The sequence below is a fragment of the Muntiacus reevesi genome, chromosome 2 (genome assembly GCF_963930625.1).
Source record: "Muntiacus reevesi chromosome 2, mMunRee1.1, whole genome shotgun sequence".
Lineage (NCBI taxonomy): Eukaryota > Metazoa > Chordata > Mammalia > Artiodactyla > Cervidae > Muntiacus > Muntiacus reevesi.
Genome location: NC_089250.1, coordinates 6,485,021 through 6,505,318, shown reverse-complemented (window position 1 = coordinate 6,505,318; position 20,298 = coordinate 6,485,021). Strand labels below are relative to the sequence as shown.

At 41.1% G+C, this 20,298-nt stretch overlaps 1 pseudogene; it reads right to left on the bottom strand.

The window, feature by feature from the left end:
- Positions 1-7,736: 7,736 nt before the first annotated feature.
- LOC136157763 (cytochrome c oxidase subunit 7A2, mitochondrial pseudogene) lies at positions 7,737-8,004 on the bottom strand (annotated as a pseudogene).
- Positions 8,005-20,298: the final 12,294 nt, after the last annotated feature.

Sequence of the window (20,298 nt, the reverse complement as noted above, 5' to 3'; positions counted from 1 at the left end):
TTTCTCCTGCTACTTGAAGACTGCTATGCTGTGATAGACTGTTACACTGTTGACCCCCCAGGGAGCTGGTATGTACCAGTATAACCCAAACCTCCTGGTTTTTGGTTTCCCAGTGCATGTAACAGGTTTACACTCTACTGTAGTCTCTCAAGTATGTAATGGCGTTATGTCTAAAAAAAAATGTACATATGTCAAATAAACACTTTATTGTTAAAAGACACTAACCATCATCTGAACCGTCAGTGAGCTGTCTTTTTGCTGGTGGAGGGTTGTGCCACCTTGATGGCCACAAAGCAGACACGCACTAAATCCACATCAACCAATCTGGCACCAGAAAAGCCAGGTTATAAGGGGAGAGGTGTCACTGATAGAAAGTAAAGAGTTGAAAGATACACATTTACTTTTGTACCCACTTCCATTTCTTTTTTCCTGTTACTGAGTTATAGAATTGGAAGAGACAGCAGGAATCATCAGAAATATGCATAAAACATCATATGTATGAGCTTCACATTCTCAGATTCACAGTATCTCATTTAATCCTCAAAACTCCCTTGAAACATTGTGAATATATTATCCCTGTGTTGTAGACAGGGGGACTGAATTCCCAGGAAGTTACTAATAAATTGCTCAAAGTCACACCTAGTAAGTAGTGGGGCCACAGTGGAATTTGGCTCTGTGTAGATACAGAGGCTAGCTTCTTAATTATTATGCTATAAAAAAATTGGTTCACATACTTAAAAACCAAATCTGAGGTATACCTACCTAAATAAATGAAAGGTATCAGAAAAGGAAAGATCAAAGTATCCTATTTCTAGAACAGAGTTCCCCAACCTTCAGGATCTAACACCGGATGATCTGAGGTGAAGCTGATGTAATAATAATAGAAATAAAGCACACAGTAAATGTGATGTACTTAAATCATCCCTAAACCATTCCCTCTGACCCCGGTCTGTGGGAGAATTGTCTTCCATGAAATCCATCCCTGGTGTCAAAAAGATTGGGGACCACTGTCTAGAGGACTAAGAAAAGTTAGCGTACTTCTTCTCTGACGTTTTGGGAAGAGTCTTAGTCATCTCAGGCTGCTAAAATAAAATAAGTCCTTAAATTGGAGGACTTAAACAGGAAGCATTTATTTCTCACAGCTCGGGAGGTTGAAAGTCTGAGGTTGGAGTATCAGTGTGCTTGAGTTCTTGGTGACGGCTCTCTTTCCGGTTTGCAGATGGCCATCTTCTTCTTGTATCCTTACATGGCAGAAAAGAAAGCTCACAGCACCCTAGCTTCTTCTTATAATTAATTCCACCCACCAGGACTCCACCCTAATTACCGCCAAAGGCCCAACTTTCAAATATTATATTGGGACTAGATTTCACTGTGTGAATTTTAATGTGACACCAACAGTCACTCCACTACTGGAACCAAGTCCTACCTCATACAATGATGGGCCTTGAGGCCACGAGGCTCTGTCTGGGTGACCTGCTTAAGAAATAAGCCTTGCTCTTGATGTGGTTGACATCACAGCTGGCTCTTAGAATTGACCTTGGGCAAGCTCCTGTGGACTCAGTCTCCAAACAGTAGGTTTGAGTCTTTGCTGGAATTCACCAGAGAAGACTTTGCACATCATATGACTGGAAGAGAGACGTGTTTACAACCACAGTCCTTGGACTTAAGTCCCATCTACTTCCTGGACAGCTTCAGTCTCTTCTGCACTCCAGTTTCTTTTTTTCCCCCCAGATTCATTGACATATAATAGACATAAAACACTGTACAGGTTTAAGGTGAATAACATGATTTATATATTTGCAAAATGATCACCACAATAAGTTTAGTTAACACCCATCACCTCACATTGTTCAAAAAATTTTTTTCTCGTGATGAGAAATTTTGAGAGCTACTCTCTTAGGAACTTTCAACTATACAGTATAGTATTGTTAACTATAGTCACAGCTCTCTTACTTTAAAATGAGGATCAAAGAGGAATTCCCTGGCAGTCCTATGGTTAGGATTTAGTGCTTTCACTGCTGTGGGCCTGGGATCAGTCCCTGGTCAGAGAACAAAGGTCCCACAAGCCACGAGGCACAGCCAGGGGGAAAAAAAGAAACGACCAAAGCAAAATGGAGATAATGAGATAATGAAACCTAAGTGCCATAGAACATCAGTTATTATTGTTATTGTTATTACAAAAATAGTTATTACTGAAGTTAATTTAAATGGCAAATTTGAAAAGTTTTGGGTTAAACAAAAAGGCAGGTAGTTTCTTTCTTTCAAAACAAAAACCCTTAGAACAATATATGTTGATAAAATGAAGCTTTTTCTAGGTGATTAGGTGTATCACTTAGGAATAGTGCATGTAGCAGAAAATGCAATTAGCAGCAGCTTAAATAATTTGGCAGTTATTTTCCCATTGATAAGGAGTTTGGAGGTGGGAGGTTGCTGGCATTGGTTCAGTTGCTCAGTGATGCTCAGGTGCCCACATTGTCATCCTTAACATATTGGATTTCATTGTTGTGCTGTCTCAGAGTCCTGAGAAATATGCTACAGCTCCAATCAAGGGAGGAAGAGGAGAATCCAGAGTTCTCCCAGAAATTCCCTTAGGAGATTTCTTTTTTCTATGTGGGTCTCATTGGTTAGAAATGTGACCTATGACCAAGTGAGAAAGTATTGGCCTGACTAACCAAGGGTCCCGTCACTTCATGGCAAATAGATGGGGAAAAAGTTGAAGCAGTGACATAGCAGTGACATTTATTTTCTTGGGCTCCCAAATCTCTGCAAATGGTGACTACAGCCATGAAATTAAGATGCTTACTCCTTGGAAGGAAAATTATGACAAACCTAGACAGCATATTAAAGAACAAAGACACCACTTGATCGACAAAGGTCCAATAGCTTTGACTAAGCTGTTGTTTTTCCAGAAGTTATGAGTGGATGTTAGAGTTGGGCGATAAGGAAGGCTGAGCACAGAAGAATTGATGCTTTCAAACTGTGGGGCTGGAGAAGACTCTTGAGAGTCCCTTGGATTGCAAGGAGATCAAACCAGTCAATCCTGGAAATCAATCCTGAATATTTACCAGAAGGACTGTTGCTGAAACTGAAGCTCCAATACTTTGGCCACTTGATTCAAAGAGCTGACTCATTGGGCAAAAACCCGATGCTGGGAAAGATTGAAGGCAAAAGGAGAAGGGGGTGGCAGAGGATGAGATGGTTAGATAGTATCACCGACACAATAGACAGGAATTTGAGCAAACTCCAGGAGATAGGGGAGGACAGAGGAGCCTGGTTGCATGGGGTCACAAAGAGTTGGACCCAACTTGGTGACCCAACAACAATAACAAATCAGCAATGATCCCACAGAGAAATTTGAGTACTTCCTCTCCCTTGTGGCCCAGTTGGTAAAGAATCCGCCTGCAATGCAGGAGACCTGGGTTCAATCCTTGGGTGGGAAGATTCTCTGGAGAAGGGAATGGCAACTCACCCCAGTATTCTTGCCTGGAGAATTCCATGGAGAGAGGAGCCTGCAGGCTGCAGTCCATACAATGGCAAAGAGTCAGACATGACTGAGTGACCAACACGTCCACTTTTCTTAAAAAACTTTTGCTTCCTTGTCCTTCCTAATATTTAGGTAACAGACACATTTCATGATTTTATAACAAGAAAGAAACTGATTTAGGCTATTATTTTTAAAGTAGTCATAGAAAAGACTTCAACCTACTGTTTTGTCCTTGCGACTTGATTTACACACATGCTGTCTGACTGTTGTGTTTCCTTTTCTTATCTTTTAAACCAAGCAGAAGATTCATGTTCCTTATAAAAAGTTGACACACCACCTCTTGTGATTTTGGGGAGACAAGGACCAGGTCTGATTGAGTTATTCTCTATGATGTTCTATGCAGATCACTTTGGGGACTGTTGTTCTCTGCCCAAAGGTCATGGGTAAGAAAAGGAAGTTTGGAGACACATGGAAACAAGTTCACAAGCGGTAATGGCCAAAAGTCAAACTTTGGTTGGGATGAGATATGCAGGAAAAGTTTATAATCAAAATTGATCCCCCAAGTAACTGTTATTGACAAAGTGGCCGGGAAGCCAAATCAGAAGGTGACAAATAGTGACACCAAGAGATGTTGCAATCTGCAGCATGTTACAGATTAGCTGGCGTTTTCCCTGCCCATGAGACCAGCACTGGGAGAGGGGGAAAATGTGGCTTCATTTAGAGCTGATGATATCATGTGTCTAGTCACTGGAGATCAAAAGAAAACTTGTCTGTAAAACATTGCTCACGAAATTGGAGCAAAGTGTAGGCTCTTCTCTTGGGTGTGTCCAAGGGAAGTTTTGCTCTGCACCAGGCTAGCGGGATATGAATCAGCGTCCATTCTGGGGATGTGGTCAAGGCCACCTGACCTCATGTTCAACCCCAGAATTATCAGTTGTGTGTAATCAAGCCTTTTAGTACCTGATTATTCGGGAATTCTTTTCCCATGATGTGTGACTGGACTGCAGGTATTTTGCTTTGTTTTCTCTTGGAAAGTGACATGTGTCTCGTGTGTGTGTGTTGGTGATACTGGTGGGGGTGGGGGCGTGTGGAGAAGCAACTGGCTTTCATATTCTTACTCTGTAAGACCAGATTAAAAGGAAAATGTAACCTTTTCCCTTCACTTATTTTTGGCCATGCTGGGTCTTCGTTGCTGTGTGGGCTTTCCCCTAGTTGTGGTGAGCTGGGGCTGCCCTTTGTTGCAGGGCGGTGCTCTTGAGGGTCATGAGCTCTAGGGTGCATGGGCTCAGTTGCTCTGTGGCGGATGGGACCCTCCTGGACCAGGGATTGAACCTGTGTCTCCTGAATTGGCAGGTGGATTCTTTACTACTCAGTCACCAGGGCCCCTGTAAGACCAGATCTTGAACATCCACCTGTGATGACTTTTAGTCTCTTTTTCCTGAAACTAAAAACTAAATAGGTGGAGTGTGAATTGACCTACATCTTCAGGAATGCTGAGGGTGCTATAAATTCAGGCGAGTCCAAGAAGTGCCCATCACCATCTTTAGTGTGCGATTAGCATGAAGAAGGACAAGATATCTTTAGCATGAAACCCCGACAAAAGAAAACTCTACTGTATCCTGCAGCTCAGAAGAACTTCCCCAAGATAGGAATTTTTACCCTGTGTGAGGACACATTCTTTCTTAAATAGAGTGGGAACCATTGGCCCTGCTCAGCAACCTTCCATCAAGGCCCACGTGCACGAATTTCCACAGAATTCTAGTTTCTAACACTACAGAGGTGCTGAAGAGCTGTCAGAGGCACACTCGGAGTTGAACCAAAGCGTTCCCATTTCCTTTCCTTCTGGCCTCTGGTTACTGAAAACATTTGCTGAAAATTGCTGTCCCATTCAAGAACTGTCAAAGGCAATTGTGTTGCACAAAAGCTCCTGAGAAGCATGAAGTAATATGGTTACCACCTGGCGGCCAAGTTAATAGAACCTGTCTGATGCGCCACCAGCCTGCCTCGTGTGGATGTACCGGCTTCTGCCTGAGGAGCACGACAGCAGAAATTTGTGAGGAAGACGTGTATCAGAGGCCTCTTAGTGGCAATTTATGGTACAAATCCCTGTGTTGAGGGCAGTTGTCAGGTCACCAAATCAAGTGAGGCCTGAGGCTCCAGGGGTGGCTGCTGAGGGGGAGATAGGGGAGAATTCAGCTCTGCCAGAATGTGGATCGTGGTGAAGTAGCAGGACCCACTTCAGAAGCAAGGTCGAGAGTTGGCTATTCTCACAGCCGGCGACGGCCTTGGTGTCTCTGGTGTCTGAGAAAATGAAAACCGGAGACTCAGGAGGTGGGGAGCGGAGGGGTGGGGGCAGGGGTGCGGGGTCAGTCTGAGTTTTTCACTCCCTCCGCCTTTGCCTCTGGCGCCACCTGTGCCCGTCCAGAAGAGCAGGAATCACTTTTCCTCTTCAAACTCCCCAGAGAAGAAATTCATTTTCACTCTTGGTAGTGATTGTCAGAGTCTCATCCTCCTTGAGATGACTTTGCCTTAACTTGAATTTCCAGCCACCTGTGCCAGTCCAGATGAGCAGGAATCGCTTTTCCTCTTCAAACTCCCCCGAGAAGGAATTCATTTTCACTTTTGGTAGTCATTTCCAGAGTCTCACCCTCCTTGAGATGATTTTGCCTTAACTTGAATTTCCAACTTGAATTTTGAAGACCCCAAGAAACTCTCCCAACACAAATGCCTCTGTTCCAATGGCAAAAACTCCATTAAGCCCCCAAATTCACTCATGGATTCCCTTGGGAGGATCTAGTTCTGTCTGAAACCATCTTTTCTTGGGGGTGAGATATTGTCCAAATGTGAAGCGAGAGTCTAGCATTAGCACTCTAATTCCATAGCCAGGGCGTGGCTCAGAAAAGACGCGTTAGAACCAGGAATTTCCAAACACAGGACGGGTATCCACAGTGGAACCATCCTGACATCGTTATAAAATCAACCAGCGTTAGGAGGACCTGCTCTTTTTATTTCTGGTGATATTCACAGTTGAGCTTTTGAGGTACGAAAAAATTCTTGCTTCTCCAGCAGTCTCTAAATTGAAACCAGGACTGGCCACATATTTCATGGGACCCAGTGAAAATGAAATTGTGAGGCCTTTTTTTTTTTTCCTCAAAAAGCAGGAAAAAAGCTTTTTTTCTTTCTTTTGTGAGCTTTCTCTTTCATCCTCACATGGGTGTTTTTTCTTTGCTGTTTTAATGTCACACTCCCTCAGGCATGGGGTACTGGCTGGGTGGGTGAGTGAGTGTAGTCTTCTCCGAGTGGGGGTCAGGGAACAGGTAACCAGGAGCCCAGGCCAGGGAGGTGAGGAGCGGCCAGGAGACAACTCTGTGCATGCATCCCTGTCCTGTCAGACTTCACTCAGAAAACACACGCTCAAGGATAATGTTAATATTTTAAAAATGGTGACCACAGCATTAAGCCCCAGTGTGAGGTCCTCTTCTGAGTTCAAGGGTAACACATTTGCAAAATTCATTCTTTCTCAAAATTGCAAAAGCCGTAGTATAACTCAACATCCATCTGGAGTCTTCCTACCTAATGACTGTTTGATGCCCATTCTTTTCTATATGATCTATTTTTAATTCCTGGAAACTTTTAGGACCTTCTTATTCACCCTGCAGTTCAGACATTTCTCACTTGTGCACTTTACTGTAAAATTTTCATCCTTTACAGTCTAGGGTCCTCAGAGAACTCTTTCAATGAAAACCAATATCTTTCTATATTGGAAACTTGCTTTGTATTGTTTGTTTGATATTTTTCTTTCCTCTCTCTCCCTCTTTTTTTTTTTTTTTGGGGGGGGGGGGGTTGCTCTTTTTGTAACTCCTAATGGTGGATAGTGTGCTAAGCCACTAATTTGCTTTCTTTTCTTAGTTTCTATTTCCTTGTCCTCTGCCTCTTTTCTCTGGGAACTTTCCTCACCTTTGTCAACTTTTTATGATATTTAAAAAATGTCCACAACCATATTTTTCATTTTTAAGAGCTCTGCTTTTTTTTTTTTTTAAATAGCAACCTGCTCTTTGGGGTTGAAATTTTTCATTTCTTTTCTATTTGGGAATTTTTTTTTTTTTTTCATGGTAAAGGCTGTTTTATTGGTGGCAGTTAGTACAAGTAAATATATATGGATCCTCAAAGAACTCAGTTATTTATCAGATTACTGGTCCACAGAGAGCTAAATGGTATTGAACTGACTGATTCATGGGAGAATAAACTGAAGTCAATCCTGTTTCTTGGGAAATGAAGCCACAGCCAGATGATATATAAACCACAGCTGGCATCTGCTGTTCCACCGACTGTAAGAATCAAGGTGGCTCTCTCTGTACCAAGAGCATCAGCTTTCCCACCTTTTACATGCACAGGAATTCAGAATTATACTTCTGAAACCACTTTTGTTTCTCTGAAACTTTATTTTCAAACTGCCTGTGTGAATCAATACTTATGGTCCTTTGGGCAATCTGACCAAGAGTCAGCAGATTTTGCAACATATTGGCTCAGTTTTTGCCCACCAACCATGACAATTTCTATATGAGAATGTTAACATTTTAAAATTTTTAATTCATTGCTACATGAATTCTGTTCCATTTCTTTTTCTCTTTCAAGTAGGATAGCCCAGATAGCTTCAAAATGGTCCCTCCCCAAGAAGATCAAGTTACGATTATAGGGTTGGGACTCTTAGCTTTACCCTCTGAAATTCCAAATCTTTGGGCACCTGATGTGAAGAACTGACTCATTGGGAAAGACTCTGATGCTAGGAAAGACTGAGGGTAGGGGGAGAAAGGGGCAACAGAGAATGAGATGGTTCAATGGCATCACTAACTCAATGGACATGAGTTTGAGCAAACTTCGGCAGATGGTGAAGGACAGTGTAGCCTGGTGTACTGCAGTTCATGGGATTGCAAAGAGTTAGACATGACTTATTGACTGAACAGCAACAACAACAACTGACCTCTGGGGAAGGGAGAAGAGCTGAGGATCAAGTTCAATCACCAGTGCTCAATGATTTAATTAATCACATCTATTGGAGAAGGAAATGGCCACTCCAGTAGTCTTGCCTGGAAAATCCCATGAACAGAGGAGCCTAGTAGGCTATAGTCTGTGGGGTCACAAAGAGTCGGACACAACTGAGTAACTCCATTTTCACGTAATGAAAATTCCATGAAAATCCTAAAGCACAGGATTCAGAGAGCTTCTGGGTAGGTAAGCACATGAAGGTGCCAAGGGAGGGCAGTGTGCCCGCAGAAGGCATGGGAGTCCTGTGAACTTCTCCCCATGTCTTACCCTGGGCATCTGTGCCATCTGGCCATGTTGACTTGTACCCTCTATAGTAAACCAGTAATAGTAAGTAGAGTGCTTTCTTGAGTTTTGTGAGTCATTCCAGCAAGTTGTCAAACCCAAGGAGGGGTTTATGAGAGCACTCAATTTATATAATAGCTGGTCGGTCAGAAATATGGGAAACCCAAGACTTATGACTGGCCTCTAAAGTGGGGCAGTCTTGTAGAACTGAACCCTTTAGTTTGTGGGGATCAAACTTTAACTCCAAGTGGATGGTAAAACTGAATTGAATCATTGGACACCTAGTTGGTTTCGGAGAGTTAGAGAAATGGTGTTGGAAAAGATACCACATATTTGGTGTCAGAAAGAAGTAAACCACTCAGTCTGCATTCAGAAGTGAGGCATGATGATTGGGGGTGCTAAGACTGCACGGGGAAGCTTTACCATAGGGTGAGCAGAACGTGAATATCTGGTTCACTGGAGTGCTCCCAAATGTCATCATCCATAGGACCCTTTAGAGGTAACCTGGATGTCCTGCTCTGTGTGTGTGTGTGTGTATGCGTGTGTGTGTGTGTGTGTGCGCGCGCGCGCATGCCTGCATGGGTAAAAGGAGTTCTGAAAGCCAGGTGGGGAAAGGGGGTTGGGGCACCTACAGTATGACACATAGACTTTTATTTTGCTCTTACTTCACCTCTGCATTTCCCAGGGCTTTCTTGCCAAGTCCAAGTCCTCTGAAGACAATCTCCAACTCTCTGCCCTGAAGCAAAGAAAGGGTGGTTGCAAAGATGCACACGGTGGGAGAGGAGCCCTTATGGGCTCAGACACGCTATGGGCAGACTTCCAACAGATGCCCCTTTCCACACTGGCTTTACTCTTGCCTCCCTTTTGGAATTTTCACTGCTTTATAAACCCCAAGCCACTCAGAGTTCCTTCAGGGTGAAGCAGCTCTGTTCCCACTTGTCTGCAAGCAATTGGCTTTCTCCTTTCTTCCTTCTGCCAAGGTTATTACTGTTCCTCCATCCATTTCTCACCATCCAAAAATTTGTTGAAAGCATTTGTAACAAATTGTCTCTCCTTCTCTTTGACCTTGTTGATTAATTTATCTTTTAAAATTCCTTGGCTATCATTTCAATAAGATTTGGGTAGAAAGAAAAGATAGCTATAGCCAATTCCACCATTTTTAATCAAAAGTTTCCTTTAGAAGTCTTAATCTTTGTTGGAATCAAAATTATACATTAAAAGGTGAATCCTTGCCATTTACTAAGTGAAATAAAAATCTAGAGAGATATTAAATTTCTGTAAATTTCTCATGGCCTGTGTGTGTTTATTTAAAGACAATTCTAATAATCTTGGCTATTTAGTTTCCTAGCTTTTAGTAGACTAGAAACAGAATTTTAGTAGAAAGTTAGGTTTGAATGTATATACTGGAAGTATCAAGAATAGCTGGCATACTCAAAAGTGACAGAAAGCTTATAATAACAAGTTATAATAATAATATTATTATTATCATATAATAACACAATAGCACAGCAGTTCCTACAAGTACAAACAGTATTACAAGTTACAAAAAGCATAGCTGCACTGAAGTGTAGCATGATGCTATCTTCTTATTATAAAAGCATCCTTGGTTCCCTGTTATCTGTAGATATAATATTTAATATCCCCTCACTGTTTCATATATTGCCAAACATATGACCTGAGATTCCAACAAAATGGGCTTCCCTGGTGACTCAGATGTTAAAGAATCTGCCTGCAATGTGAGAGATCCAGGTTCTATCCTTGGGTCAGGAAGACCCCCTGGAGGAGGAAATGGCAATCCACTCCAGTATTCTTGCCTAAAGAATTCCACGGACAGAGGAGCCTGGTGGGCCACAGTCCATGAAGTCACAAAGAGTCAGACATGACTGAGGGACTAACACTTTCGCACTTTCACTTTTTACTTCCAATAAACTACTCTGCAATGTTTCACACCCACAAATTTCCATTTCTGACTCATGAAGTTCTTACATGGCACACCCTTTCTTGCCATCACAAGTCATCCTTTAGGACCCATTTGGGTTCCCATAACATTCTCCCCCTCTCCTTCTGTGTCCCCATGGTACTTGTTTAAATTTATGTAATAGCACTTGCTGTGTTTTGAGAGGAACTTTGAACTTACATGTCTGCCTTCTCTCTCCAGTTGAATCATAAAAACCAAATAGCAGGGCCATTGCAATGAACTGACGGTATCCCCACAAATCCCACAGGTTGACACTCTAATCCCAATGTGTTGATATTCAGAAGTGGGGCCTTTGGGAAGTGGTTATGTCATGAGGGTGGAGCCCTTATCCGTGAGGTTAGTGCCCTTATAAGAAAAGGCCAGAGCCAGCTAGCCCTCTTTCTGCCATGAGAAGATATGAGGAGAAGTTGGCTGATGGCAAACCAGAGGAAAAAAGGCTCTCACCAAAAACCTCACCAAAACTTGCTGGCACCCTCATACTTCAAGACTCCAGAACCGTGAGAAATAAATTTCTGTCATTAAGTCACCCAGCCTGTGGTGCATTTGTTAGAGCATCCAAGATTGGCTAAGACAGCCATTAAATGTCTTGGCACAGTGCCTTGCGTATAAATGCTCCTGAGTAAATGTTTGTTGAATCCAATCGAACGTATGATAACTGATGTTTGACATAATAATCCTTAGTCCTCTAGGAAAGGTCAAATAGGAATCTGAACACTCTTTTTAAGAAGGTAAATGTGTTATGCATTCTTAAAAGATTTCAAAAATAAAAATGAAACTAAAACATTTTTATAATGCATAAAAGGTATATTACCTTTAATTTATCATAAGATTTATTTCTTGTTGATAGAATAATGAGGTACTGTTTTTCACATGGACTACAATCCGGTTATATCACTAAGCTGTTTAAGTTTGAACATTATAGCTTACATATGGAACATCAGCTCTGTCTTTTTGAAAGGAGACAGGGTAAAGGGGTTGTGACAGGTGGAAAAAAATGTGAATATTTTTGTTTCAGGATGTTTTAGAGAGCGGCTATGTGTTCCTTGACATAACCGACCTGTTCCCAAAATGTTTGGGATCAAACCCTATCTTGCTATGGACTCATGTTGTATTTTCCAAAGTGCTTTTATCTTGCCTTTGGATTGATCTTTGATTAGGTGTGACTCCTGACACATTTGCTTTAAATTTCTTTCTCCTCCCCTGTCAAATGGTTAATGATCTCAAAATGTCACACTGGATTCTGCAGATTTCCCAGGAGGTCAAGTGTGGGGAGAGCAATAAAACAAGTACAAAATGGAGACTCACCCTATTGCCGATTCAACAAGATACAGGCCAGGCCAGCTTCATGGGCATGTGACTCAGGCGGCGGCATGGCCCTGTGCTCCCAAGGGTCCCACACTCGGTTGAGTGCTCTGCCATTGCTATCTTCGGCAATCTTCATAATTTTATCTTTTAACATGTGTAAGTGAAGTCTGGGAGGGCAATGGAACATGCACATGAGCAGAAGAGGTGTGTTCAACATGTGGATCTGCTGTTCATTTTCATAGAATGTTCGTGATGGCCTGTGAGCACAGAATTCTGGTGTGCCTGTGCTGTATGGGAGTTCAGACTGGAAGCCTGTACGCATGTCTAGGGCGTACAAAGCAAGTCAGAGCCCTGATATTCTGAGAAGCCACGCTTGCTGTTGAAACCAGAAGCTGATTAGAATGCAGGAAAGAGGAAATGGCTTTGTAAGAAACATGCATAATCAAGAAATCTGTTAGCCAACTGCATGTGCGGAAAATGACATAAAAAGGAGGGAAAAGATGGGACAATTTGTTATAGCTCCTTTTCCTCTCATCCTTCCTAACTCATCAGTGAGTCCTAAGTGGAGACTGTTAGAACATGAGTGTATGAAGAAGTGAAATTAAAATGTTTGAGTTAGTTGTTGCAGCATCTCCAATGTTCTGATAAGAACGAAATGTATATGCATGTACCAGTCATGAAATGCAAAATGTGTAATTTGGTGATTCCTTACACAGGTTAAATGCTCTTACATTTGAACTTAAAACTGATGATGTGCAAAGATGAATGGTGAAATTCATGCTACTGACTTAAGATCTCGATTTAATTTTTCTTTACTTCAAATATCATTAAACAGTGAATAAAAAGCACTATGACAAGTCAAGAATTATTGTGGAAGAGAGGGAAGAACTTTATATCTTAGTATCTTTATTGGCACTTTTTTTTCCTGCTTTTGGAACAAGGGGCCTACATTTTCATTTTGTACTGAGCTCCCAAATTATATAGTCAACCCTGTATGCAAGAATGGATTTTGACAGACAAATTTCACAGGCTAATTTAGTTCTCAAGTAAATAAGTTCTATCTCAAAAACTGCAAAGAATACTGTCCGAAGTTGTCCACGATGGGATAACACTTTTGTGATCTCTAGGGACACGGTGAATGAATGTGCAGTTATGGCCACAGTCTAAGAGAGGACATAACATGGGGAAGTGTCAGTGGACCAGCCCGTTTGTGGTCAGGAGGCATGTTCTGGCCTCATTACCTCCAGTGAGTCCACCAACCATTTGCACCCTGATACCAACCAACTCTAGTTGAAGACCAGTGGCCCTTCATTTATTCCACAAATATGTGCTGGTCATAAACCATTGTATGGAGGACAGGAGAGTCATCATCCTGGTCCTTGTGGCATTTACAGACCAGTATCACAGAATGTAAAAAGTAAAGTAAAAGCAGAAAGAAAGAAAACTCAAAAGCACAATGGAGCTTCCTATGTATAGGAATTTGTATTCATCTTCAGGACTGTCTCTTTGCAAATGACAAAAAAACAAAACAAAAAAAAAACAACCTCACCTCAAATTGGTTTAAGCAAAAATTAAAAAGTGTAAGTTCATGTAACCCAAATCACATGAACTATTAGTGGCGCAGAGGTGATTCTCTAACAGAAAATGGAGGCAGTTTTATCAGAACAGGGGGACTGCACAGTCCACTCTAGACTCTTTAAATCTTTTGATAATGTAAATCATCACTCCTGTTCCATGGGAGTATGTGCTTTAAAATGTGAGCATGGTGGCTTTTCATAAAGCATGAAACTCCTTAACGATCTTGTTATTTTGGTTTATGCCTTGAGTCAGGGGACATTGACTTGTGGGAAATGTCTATCTGGGATGTGGGAAAATGTCTTGGAACACTAAACTATTCAATCAAAAGCAGGAAGGAAAGTAGAAAAGAAGGATTAAGGAATGAGGAAACAGAATAGACAACCATAGAGAATTAGAAGATGTATAAAACAACAGAAATGAAAGCACAACATGTCAACATTGTGGAATGCAGATAAAGCAGATCTTAGATGGAAGTTTAAAGCATTAAGTGCTTATGCCAGGAGATAAGGAAGTTCAAGTCAATCCAACCTCAAGTTTGGTGTTGTGGCTAAGTGGTGTCTGACTCTTTTGTGACCCCAATGGACTGCAGCCCGCCAGGCTCCTCTGTCCATGGGATTCTCCAGGCAAGAATACTGGAGTGGGTTGCCATGCCCTCCTCTGGGGATCTTCCCCATCTAGGGAGTGAGCCTGAGTCTCCTGCATCGCAGGTATATTCTTTAACACTGAACCACCAGGGAAGGCCAACTTCAGAAACTAGAAATGAGGGCAAGAAAAACAAACGCAAAGCAACAGAAGCAAGGAAATCCTGTAGATCTGAGCAGAACTCAATGACGTTGAATGAGAAAAACCATAGAGAAAATTCATTAAACCAAAAGCTGGTTCTTTAAAAGTTCAATAAAATAAATCAACTCTAGCAAGACTGATAATAGAAAAAAAAAAGGGGAGAAGACAAAAATTACCAGTGTCAGGACTACAAGAGAGCATGTTAATACAGACACTCACAAGCATGAAAAATATAATACGGGAATAGTAGCAGCAAGTCAGTGCATTTAAATTCTACAATGTAGATGAAATAAAGATATTTCTCAAAATCTATAAACCACCAAACTTACCCAACTTAAAAAGGACAACTGAATAGTCCTGTAACTAGTAAATCAATTGAATCCATAGTTTAAAAGCTTCCACTAAAGAAAATTCCAGGCTTAGATTTTTTTTTTTTTTTTTGCTGGCATAGTCTACTATTTCTTCCCTGGTGACTCAGAAGGTAAAGAATCCACCTGCAAGGCAGGAGACCTGGGTTCGATCCCTGGGTTGGGACGATCCCGTGGAAAAGGGACTGGCTTAGCCACTTCAGTGTTCTGGCCTGGAGAATTTCAAGGACAGAGGAACCTGGCAGGCTACAGTCCACGGGGTCACAAAGAGTCGGACATGACTGAGTGACTTTCACTAATTCTATAAAATCTCCAGGGAAAAAAAGGGGGCATTAACACTTCTTTTTGACAAAGATGGCATGGTGAGTTTCATTTATCTACTTTTGGCTGTGCTGTGTCTGCGTTGCTGCTCAGGCGCGGTGTGCGGGCTTCTCACTGCAGTGGCTTCTCGTGTTGTGGACCACGGGCTGCAGGGTCTGCAGACTGCAGTAGCTGCAGCTCCCAGGCTCTGGAGCACAGGCTCAGCGGTCGTGACGCACAGGCTTAGGCGCTCCGTGGCTACGGGATCTCCCGGACCCAGGGGTGGAACCCGCGTCTCCTGAACTGGCAGGCGGGTTCTCCACCACTGAGCCGAGAAAGCCTGAGACAACACTTCCAACTTCATTTTATGAGACCACTATTGTTTTGACACCAAAATCAAAGGCATTATAAGAAATGAAAACTTCGGACCAATATCCCTCATGAATACAGATGCAAAAACCTACCAAGATATCTTTTAAAAATCTACAAAAATATCAGAAAGATCAGATTTAACCATACATAAAGCCAACTGGGGCTTATCTAGCAAGTGCAAGGTTGACTCAGTATTTAAAAATTAATCAACATCATCCAATGTTTTAATAGTTAAAGGAAGAAAAACCACATAATCATATCAATAGTTTAGAAAAAACATGTGATAAAATTTAATATTCATTCATGATAAACATTCTTAACAAGGAATAAAACCAACACTTCCAACTCGAGAATTATAATTTATAGAAATCCTATAGCTAATATCATATTTAATGGATAAAGATAACATTTTCTCCTATAAGATTGGGAAGGCAAGGATGTATAATCATGTTATTCCTCTTCTACATCATCCTGAAAGTCCCGGCTGTTGCAACAGCAAGAGTGAGAAATAAGGGCCATTCAGACTGGAAAAGAAAAGATAAAATTGTCCCTATCTGAGATGACATGATAGTCTATATAAAAAGAACATTTCAAGGTGTCACTAAGAAAAAGCTTGTAGGACTCAGATTAGAGTTTAACAAGATTATGGGATATAAGGTAAGCACAACCAAACATTTTTCTAAAACTAGCAGAGAACAACTGAACTTTGAAAGAATAAGTGTTGAATTAGCTTGCCACAGTTGCTATAACAAAATACCACAGACTGGATGGCTTAAACAACAGAAATCTGTTTCCTCCATAATAATGGAGGCTGAGATCAACGTTTTGAGGGCGTTGGTTTCTTCCGAGGCCTTTCACTCTGGTTTGTAGGTGGTTGTCCTCTTGTGTCTTCACATGATGTTCTCTGTGTCTGTTTGTGTCCCATTCTCCAGTCCTACGGGAGTAGGGCCCACCCTAAAGACCTCATTTTAACTTATTTTCCTTTTTAAAGACTCTGTGGCAGAAAGCAAAGGGGAATTAAAGAGCCTCTTGGTATAGGTGAAAGAGGAGAGTGAAAAAGCTGACTTAAAACTCAGCATTCAAAAAACGAAGATCATGGCATCCTATCCCATCACTTCATGGCAAATAGATGGGAAAACAATGGGAACAATGATAAACTTCATTTTCTTGGGCTCCAAAATCACTGCTATCATGACTGCAGCCATGAAATTAAAAGATGCTTGTGCTTTGAAAGAAAAACTATGACCAACCTAGACAGCATATTAAAAAGCAGAGACATTACTTTGCCGACAAAGGTCTGTCTAGTCAAAGTTATGGTTTTTCCAGTAGTCATGTATGGATGTGAAAATTGGACTATAAAGAAGGCTGAGTGCTGAAGAACTGATGCTTTTAAACTGTGGTGCTGGAGAAAATTCTTGAGAGTCCTTTGGACTGCAAGGAGATCCAACCAGTCCATTCTAAAGGAAATCAACCCTGAATATTCTTTGGAAGGACTGATGCTGCAGCTAAAGCTCCAATACTTTGGTCACCTGATGCAAAGAACTGACTCCTTAGAAAAGACCCTGATTGGGATAGGATGGGAAAGCTTGAAGGCAGGAGGAGAAGGGGATGACAGAGGATGAGATGGCTGGATGGCATCACTGACTCAATGGATGTGAGTCTGAGCAAGCTCCGGGAGTTGGTGATGGACAGAGAAGCCTGGTGTGCTGCAGTGCATGGGGTTGCAAAGAGTTGGACATGACTGAGCGACAGAAATGAACTGAACTGAAAGACTGTCTCTAAGTATATTCGCATTCGGAGATACTGTGAGTTAGGATTTGAACATGTGGATGTTGGGGAAACAAAATTAAGCCCAGAACAATGACTAACAATACCTCAGAAAAAGGAAATAATTTGTAAATCTAAAAAAAATGTGCAAAATCTATATGCTGAAGACTTTAAAATATTATGAAAGAGATGGAACATGTCCGAAATCAATGGAGAGACATATCGTGTTCGTGGATTGCAAGATTAAATATAGTAAAATGTTACCTGTACCCAAACTGACCTATAGATTTATTGCAATTTTAATAAAAATGCTGTCAGAATTTTTTATAGATAAGGACAAGCTGATTCAACAATTTATATAGAAAGCTAAAGGAATTAGAACAGCCAAAAAAAAAAAATTCTGTAAAAAGAATAAAATTAGTGAACCCAACCTGATTTAATGACTTACCTTAGAGCTACAATAATCAAGACAATATTGAGGAAAGGATATGTTTACTGAGAAACAAAGCAGAATGGAACATCTGCAGATTCTTTACCGGCTGAGCCACAGGGGAAGCCCAAGTATACTGGAATGGGTGGCCTATCCCTTCTCCAGCGGACCTTCCTGACCCAGGAATCGAACTGGGGTCTCTTGCACCGCAGGCAGATTCTTTACTGACTGAGCTACTAGGGAAGCCCCACTTTATTGGGTGAAAGGATAGGTTCACTGAGAAACAAGGCAGAATGGAACATCTGGAAAAAGACCTAAATGAGTAAAATCAACTGATTTTTGACAAAGGTGCAAATATAGTTAGAGTTTTTCCAATAAATGCTATTAGAATAAATGACATACTAAGCAAAAAAAGTAAACTTTGACCTAAACCTTACTTTATATAAAAAAAATCAACTCAAAATGAATCACATAGATCTAAATATAAAATTTAAAACCATATACAATTTTTAAAGAAAACAAAAGAGAAAGTCTTCCTGACCTGGGATTTGACAAAGATATCTTAGACCTAAGACCAAAATGCCAATAGATAGGGAATTCGCTGGTGGTCTAGTGTTTAGGACTCTATGCTTTCACTGCTGAGGACCATACTCTCCAAAACCCACAAAATCTCAATAGATAAAGTAATTTAGATTAGAATTCATCAAAATCAATAACTTTTGCTTTGCAAAATACACTCAAGAAAATGGCAAGAAAAACTGCATTCTGAGAGAAAATTTGTGAAAATTGCACATCTGACAAGTAACTTGTAGCTAGAGTACATAAAGAACTCTCAAAATTCAGCTCTAACAAAATGAACAGCCAAATTTAAAATGGGCAAAAGACTTGAAAAGATATTCAATTAAAAATGATATCTGGGAAGCAAATAAACACATGGAAAGTTGTTCAACAGCACTGACTCTTAAGGAATTTCAAACTAAGAACACAATGAGGTACTATTTACCGCTTAAAATGGCTAGAATAAAAATCTGACAATACCAAGGGTTGATGAGGATAGGTGGCAAGTGGAATGGTCATATATTCAGTATTTGCATACTGGTGAGTATGCAAAACAGTACAACCAATCTGTAAAGGCATTCATTAGTTTCTTAAAAAGTCAAACATAGACTTACCATATGACTCAGCCAACCTACCCTTAGATATTTACCCTAGAGAAGTCAAATCTTATGTATCTAAAAAGACCTGTACACAATTATTTATAACATCTCTTTTCATAATTGACCCAAATGAATATGTCTTTTAATCGATGATGGATAAATTGTGGTATATTCACACAATGGAATACTACTCAGCAATCTAAAAGAATGAAACAATCAAGCTCTCTCACACACGCACACGCACATACACAAAACAACTTGGATGAATCCCAAAGGCATTATGCCGAGTGAAACAAGCCAGGTGCAAAAGGTAACCTGCTGTATGTTTTTATTTCCAAGACATTTCATACAGACAAATCTATAGTGATCTGTGATTTCCAGAGACCAGTAGGGCTGGGGTGGAGGAAGTGACCAGGACAAGTGGAAAGAGAATTTTTGTGGGGTTGGTGAAATTATTTATTTTTTTTAATTCATAAAGAAGCTTCTATTTCAAAATGCTGGGGTTGAAGAACAAGGTTTTCTTTCAAGATGAGTATTAAATACTCTTTAAAAAATTATTTTAATAAGCAGCTCTACAAGCAATCCATGGCATGTAGAGGAATAGTCATGCCCAAATACCCAGTTCATCAAATGAATTATGAATAAATACATATTAACCGGAAGTCAGTGCTTTGATGCAGGTGGGACTCATTGAAGAGTTGATTATTTTGGCTCTGGCTTCTCCTAGAGGGAGTTTTGTCCTCTGATGGCAGAAGGGGTTTTGTCCATGGTCGTGTCCCCAGGAACAGCCAGATGACTGTTTGAAGAAACAGCTTGAGGAGGGGGGTGAGTTACATTATAACCCTCTGCCCGCATCCCTTTTCCTGCAGCATCTGTGAATCCTCTCTTGGCATCTAATCTCAGCTCTCTTTTACCTTGTTGGGGAATCAAAGTGACAGGTTTCTCTCTGTTTTATTTGTGGAGACAGATATCAGAAGAACAAGCAAGCAAACAAGAGCTCTAAACCTCAAGCACGAGGTTTACACATGTTGCAGATTTGCTTTCTCAGGACAGATGTGCAACCTTGCTTTTCAGAAGGGACCTGAGACCTCTAACCCCTGGCTAAGAACAAAAGATGATAGTCTCAGTTGCGGTATCACATGTGTTTCCGATGAGAAGGGAGACTCTGGGGTCACCCTGGAGTGGCCGGCTGGCCTCTGGGCGCCCCCTGGTGGTCACTTAGGCGCAGCGTTTCTTTGTTCCTTGCTTCTGGCCCCTCTTTGGCTGGGACCTTCCTATAAAAACAAAGAGAAGTATTCCGATTTGTTTCTTTGGAATAGCAAGAAAGAAATAGCTGACCACCAAGAGGAGAAGCAGCAGAAAAGAAACAAAGTATCTTCCCATCAGTGTTTTAACTGTGATCATCAAAGCTAGGAGCCCTTGTGTTTTCTTCAGCTCCTTCAGCAGGA